We start from the raw sequence: 6,774 nt of genomic DNA, 5'->3' as shown, positions 1-6,774 counted from the left end.
AAGTTTCTAATGGAGGACCTTGTTTCATTCATAAAACTTTGAGTGGTTTTGATTAGATCAAAGACCATGGTTGCTAAGTCAGAGTGGCCCTGCTTAGAATTCTCTGTCTGTTGCTGAGAAGATGATGGAAAAGGCTTGCTATTGCTAAACCTGTTTCTTCCACCATTATTGTTATTGAAACCTTGTTGAGGTCTCTCTTGATCCTTCCATGAGAAATTTGGATGATTTTTCCATGAAAAATTATAGGTGTTTCCATAGGGTTCTCCCATGTAATTCACCTCTTCCATTGAAGGGTTCTCAGGATCATAAGCTTCTTCTTCTTCAGATGAAGCATCTTTAGTACTGTTTGGTGCATTTTGCATTCCAGACAGACTTTGAGAAATCAAATTGACTTGCTGAGTCAATATTTTGTTCTGAGCCAGAATGGCATTCAGAGTATCAATCTCAAGAACTCCTTTCTTCTGATTTGTCCCATTGTTCACAGGATTCCTTTCAGAAGTGTACATGAATTGGTTATTTGCAACCATTTCAATTAGTTCTTGAGCTTCTGTAGGCGTCTTCTTCAGATGAAGAGATCCTCCAGCAGAGCTATCCAAAGACATTTTGGACAGTTCAGAGAGACCATCATAGAAAATACCTATGATGCTCCATTCAGAAAGCATGTCAGAAGGACATTTTCTGATCAATTGTTTGTATCTTTCCCAAGCTTCATAGAGGGATTCTCCATCTTTCTGTCTGAAGGTTTGGACTTCCATTCTAAGCTTACTCAATTTTTGAGGTGGAAAGAACTTTGCCAAGAAGGCATTGACTAGCTTTTCCCATGAGTCCAGGCTTTCTTTAGGTTATGAGTCCAACCATGTCCTAGCTCTGTCTCTTACAGCAAAAGGGAATAGCATAAGTCTGTAGACCTCAGGGTCAACCCCATTAGTCTTGACAGTGTCACAGATTTGCAAGAATTCAGCTAAAAACTGATGAGGATCTTCCAATGGAAGTCCATGGAACTTGCAATTATGTTGCATTAGAGAAACTAATTGAGGCTTAAGCTCAAAGTTGTTTGCTCCAATGGCAGGGATAGAGATGCTTCTCCCATAGAAGTCGGGAGTAGGTGCAGTAAAGTCACCCAGCACCTTCCTTGCATTGTTTGCATTGTTGTTATTTTCGGCTGCCATGGTTTCTTCTTCTTTGAAGATTTCTGTTAGGTCCTCTACAGAGAGTTGTGCCTTAGCTTCTCTTAGCTTTCGCTTCAAGGTCCTTTCGGGTTCAGGGTCAGCTTCAACAAGAATGCCTTTGTCCTTGTTCCTGCTCATATGAAAGAGAAGAGAACAAGAAAATGTGGAATCCTCTATGTCACAGTATAGAGATTCCTTGAGGTGTTAGAGAAGAAGAAAATTAGAGGGAAGAGGTAAAAGAATTCGAACTTAATCAGATAGAGTTCGAATTGTGCATTGAGAAGGAGTGGTACTCCATAAATAGAAGGATGTGAGGAGAGCGGAAGAAATTTTTGAAAATTAAGTGAAAGATTTTGAAAACATTTTGAAAAACTTTAATTGATATTCGAAAACCAGGAGTGGGAGAGAAATCAAGTAATTTTTGAAAAAGATTTTGAAATTAGAATTTAAAAAGATATGATTGAAAACTTATTTTGAAAAAGATGTGATTAAAAAGATTTGATTGAAAAGTTATGGTTTTTTTTTAAAAAGATATGATTTGAAAACGATTTTAAAAAGATTTGATTTTAAAAATTAATGACTTGCCTAACAAGAAAAGATATGATTCAAACATTAAACCTTTCTCAACAAAAAAGGCAACATACTTGAATTGTTCAATCAAATCTTTAATTGTTAGCAAGTATCTTTGAAAAAGGAAAGAAATTGATTTTGAAAAAGATTTGATTTTGAAAAACTTTGAAAACTTAAAAAAAAAATTGATTTGAAAGCAAAATCCTCCCTCTTGTGCCATCCTGGCGTTAAACGCCCAGAATGGTGCACATTCTGGCGTTTAACGCCCAATGCACTACCTTTTTGGGCGTTAAACGCCCAACCAGGCACCCTGGCTGGCGTTTAAACGCCAGTCTGTCCTTCTTCACTGGGCGTTTTGAACGCCCAACTTTTTCTGTGTAATTCCTCTGCTGCATGTTCTGAATCTTCAGTTCCCTGTACTATTGACTTGAAAATAGAACCAAGATCAAATAAACAATGCATGCAAGACACCAAACTTAAAATTAGACACTAGAGTCAAACAAGAAACATAAAATATTTTTTGTTTTTATGATTTTGAAATTTTTTTTTTTGGATTTTTCGAAAATTATATGGAAATAGAAAATAAAGGTTTCAGAATTCTTAATTTGGATTCCAGGAATCATTGCAATGCTAGTCTAAGACTCCGGTCCAGGAATTAGACATGGCTTCACAGCCAGCCAAGCCTTCAAAGAAAGTTTCGGTCCAAAACACTAGACATGGCCAATGGCCAGCCAAGCCTTAGCAGATCATTGCTCCAATAGCAAGATTGATAGAGATCAACAAGCTCTTGTGATGATCAGTTGAAACCTCGGTCCAATAAGATTAGACATGGCTTCTCAGCCAGCCAGATTTCAGCAGATCATCATGAAACTCTAGAACTCATTCTTAAGAATTTTGAAAAATACCTAATGTAAGCAACAAGATGAACCGTCAGTTGTCCATACACGAAACAATCCCCGGCAACGGCGCAAAAAACTTGGTGCACGAAATTGTGATCATCAATGGCGCCATCAACATGGTACGCTCATTGCAATCTCAACTCTCTATCACAACTCCGCACAACTAACCAGCAAGTGCACTGGGTCGTCCAAGTAATAAACCTTACGCGAGTAAGGGTCGATCCCACGGAGATTGTTGGTATGAAGCAAGCTATGGTCACCTTGTAAATCTTAGTCAGGCAGACTCAAATGGGTAATGGTGATATATGAATAAAACATAAAGATAGAGATAGAGATACTTATGCAATTCATTGGTGAGAGCTTCAGATAAGCGAATGGAGATGCTTGGTCCCTTCCGTCTCTCTGCTTTCCTACTGTCTTCACCCAATCCTTCTTACTCCTTTCCATGGCAAGCTTATGCAAGGGTTTCACCGTTGTCAGTGGCTACCTCCCATCCTCTCAGTGGAAATGTTCAACGCACCCTGTCACGGCACGGCTATCCATCTGTCGGTTCTCAATCAGGCCGGAATAGAATCCAGTGATTCTTTTGCGTCTGTCACTAACGCCCCGCCTTCAGGAGTTTGAAGCACGTCACAGTCATTCAATCATTGAATCCTACTCAGAATACCACAGACAAGGTTAGACCTTCCGGATTCTCTTGAATGCCGCCATCAGTTCTTGCCTATACCACGAAGACTCTGACCTCACGGAATGGCTGGCTCGTTTGTCAGGCGAGCGCTCGGTTGTCAGGCGATCAACCATGCATCGTGTATCAGGAATCCAAGAGATATTCACTCAATCTAAGGTAGAACGGAGGTGGTTGTCAGTCACACGTTCATAGGTGAGAATGATGATGAGTGTCACGGATCATCACATTCATCAAGTTGAAGAACAAGTGATATCTTGGAACAAGAACAAGCGGAATTGAATAGAAGAACAATAGTAATTGCATTAATACTCGAGGTACAGCAGAGCTCCACACCTTAATCTATGGTGTGTAGAAACTCCACCGTTGAAAATACATAAGAACAAGAGTGATCATTGGCTTCGGTCCCAAAGAGGGAACCAGAAGAACCAAGATGAAAATACAAAAGTAAAAGGTCCTATTTATAGGGAACTAGTAGCTTAAGAATTACAAAGATGAGTAAATGACATAAAAATCCACTTCCGGGCCCACTTGGTGTGTGCTTGGGCTGAGCAATGAAGCATTTTCGTGTAGAGACTCTTCTTGGAGTTAAACGCCAGCTTTTGTGCCAGTTTGGGCGTTTAACTCCCACTTTGGTGCCAGTTCCGGCGTTTAACGCTGGGAAATCTGAAGGTGACATTGAACGCCGGTTTGGGCCATCAAATCTTGGGGAAAGTATGGACTATCATATATTGCTGAAAAGCCCAGGATGTCTACTTTCCAACGCCGTTGAGAGTGCGCCAATTGGGCTTTTGTAGCTCCAGAAAATCCACTTCGAGTGCAGGGAGGTCAGAATCCAACAGCATCTGCAGTCCTTTTCAGTCTCTGAATCAGATTTTTGCTCAGGTCCCTCAATTTCAGCCAGAAAATACCTGAAATCACAGAAAAACACACAAACTCATAGTAAAGTCCAGAAAAGTGAATTTTAACTAAAAACTAATAAAAATATACTAAAAACTAACTAGATCATACTAAAAACATACTAAAAACAATGCCAAAAAGCGTACAAATTATCCGCTCATCAACGCGCACGCGTGACTTGGAAAAAAGACCATTGACGCGTACGCGTGACTGACGCGTACGTGTGACATGCGCCACGTGCAAAAAATGCAGAAAATGCTTGGGGCGATTTCTGGGCTGCTTTTGACCCAGTTTTCAGCCCAGAAAGTACAGATTAGAGGCTGCAGAGTGAAGGAATCAAGTGGTCCCCACCTATCAACTGAAGACTAGTTAGTTAATTCTGATTTAAATTCAAATTTGATTTTAAAATAGGAAAAAATATTATCTTGATTTTAGAAATTAGATTTTAAATTAATTAGGATTAGTTATAAAAAGGAAAGACTTCTCTTCTATAGGAGAGATTCCATTAGGGGGATTCCATTAGGGAATTATATACAAATTTACATTCCACATTCCATGAGCAACTAATCCTCCATTGTTAAGGTTAGAAGCTCTGTCTATTGTATGGATTAATTCATTTGCTCTTTCTAATTTAATTTATGTTTTGATTTATATTTCAATAATTGTTTTCGTTCTTTATTTTATGAATTTGGGTGGAACGGAAGTATGACCCTCTTTCTATTTGAGTTCTTGTAAAACTTGGAAAAGCTTTTTACTTGAACAATAGCTTGAAAACATATTATCCTGAATTTCTAATTGTTTGTATTTAACGGGATACGTGACATATAATCCCTTATTTTTTGGATAATTAGGATTCTTGTGGCATATAAACTGGAATTTGATCATCACCTTCTAATTGGAATTAATTGACCAAGGAATTGGAAGTTAATGAATTTTAGAGGAGACTAGGAAGGTCTAAGAAATTAGGGTCTAGTCACATATAGTTTGCCATGAATTAAATCATACATGATTAAAATAGTTGACAAGAAAAGTCAATCCAGAAAATAGACAACTCTGAAGCCTTAACTGTTTTCTCCATATTTTATTCCCAACTCATTGCTGCTTGCTTTCTGAAATTCTTAATTTACTGTTTAATGCTCTTTGAATACCAAAACACTCTTTTCTGTTTGTCTAATTAAGCCAATCACTTAACCATTGTTGCTCAGTCCATCAATCCTCGTGGGATCGACCCTTACTCATGTAAGGTATTACTTGGTACGACCTGGTGCACTTGCCGGTTAGTTTGTGGGTTATAAAATACCGCACCATGGATCCAGGAGTTAGTCACTACTGTTTCTTATTCTGTCAATGTGGAAGGTCAATCTTTTGGTTTTTTCAAACCAAATAGAGGTATCCGACAATGAGACCTTTTATCGCCATATCTATTTCTTTTCTGCACTGAAGGATTATCCTTTATGCTACACAAGGCGAAGCAAAACAGACTAATTCAAGGAGTTCAAATAAATAGGAGGTGTCCTTGTGTTAGCCATTTATTATTCGCAGATGATTCGATACTCTTTAGCATAGCTACATCACCAAACTGTGAGAGAATTATAGACCCATTGGATCTTTATCGAAGTTGCAGTGGCCAGTAGGTAAAGCTGAGCAAGTCAGTAATCTTTTGCAGTCACAACACCCCAATGGAGACTTGGTGCTAGCTGGCTAATTCTCTCCATATTGACCACATTGGGATGCAAGATAAATATCTTCGGCTTCCAACTGTGGTTAATAGATCCTAGCGGTCTACCTTCAACTTGATTAAAGAAAAGGTCCAGAAAAAAGCCCAGCAATGGAAGCGCAACCTCCTCTCGACGTGTGGAAGACATGTATTAATCAAGGCTAAGAGACGTTACACCAATTTATTCTCTGTCCTGTTTTTTATTGCCGGATTCTCTGATTATGGAGATTCACCATATCCTGGCTCAATTTTGGAAGGGTCAAATGGGGGGAAAACGTAAGTTGCAATGGGTTAGTTGGGATACTACAACACGACCTAAGAGCGAGGGAAGTTTGGGACTAAAAGACCTCAGGGCCCAAAATTTTGCTCTTCTAGGAAAACAATGATGGTAATTAATTACTCATCCTAATTCACTCCTAGCTAAAATCCTCAAAAGTAGGTGATGAGCGGATATTTTATACGCTTTTTGGGGGTAATTTCATGTAGATTTTAGTATGTTTTAATTAGTTTTTAGTAGAATATTATTTGTTTTTAGGAAAAAATCATATTTCTGGACTTTACTATGAGTTTGTGTGTTTTTCTGTGATTTCAGGTATTTCTGGCTGAAATTGAGGGAGCTGAGCAAAAATCTGAGTTAGGCTGAAAAAGGACTGCTGATGCTGCTGGATTCTGACCTCCCTGCACTCGAAATGGATTTTCTGGAGCTACAGGGTTCCAATTGGCGCGCTCTCAACGGCGTTGGAAAGTAGACATCCAGGGCTTTTCAGCAATATATAATAGTCTATACTTTGCGCGAAGATAGACGACGTAAACTGGCGTTGAACGCCAGTTTCA

The 6,774-nt window shown here is 38.9% G+C and overlaps 1 non-coding gene across 1 annotated transcript; it reads left to right on the top strand.

The window, feature by feature from the left end:
• The first annotated feature begins 656 nt into the window (after window positions 1-656).
• LOC112798752 (small nucleolar RNA R71) lies at window positions 657-764 on the top strand. The gene has a single exon (XR_003200349.1). It is a non-coding gene; the product is annotated as a small nucleolar RNA R71 (small nucleolar RNA).
• Window positions 765-6,774: the final 6,010 nt, after the last annotated feature.

This window comes from Arachis hypogaea, chromosome 4, assembly GCF_003086295.3.
Source record: "Arachis hypogaea cultivar Tifrunner chromosome 4, arahy.Tifrunner.gnm2.J5K5, whole genome shotgun sequence".
Taxonomy (NCBI): domain Eukaryota; kingdom Viridiplantae; phylum Streptophyta; class Magnoliopsida; order Fabales; family Fabaceae; genus Arachis; species Arachis hypogaea.
Note: the sequence above shows the minus strand (reverse complement) of the source record. Positions and strands in the feature narration are given on the sequence as shown.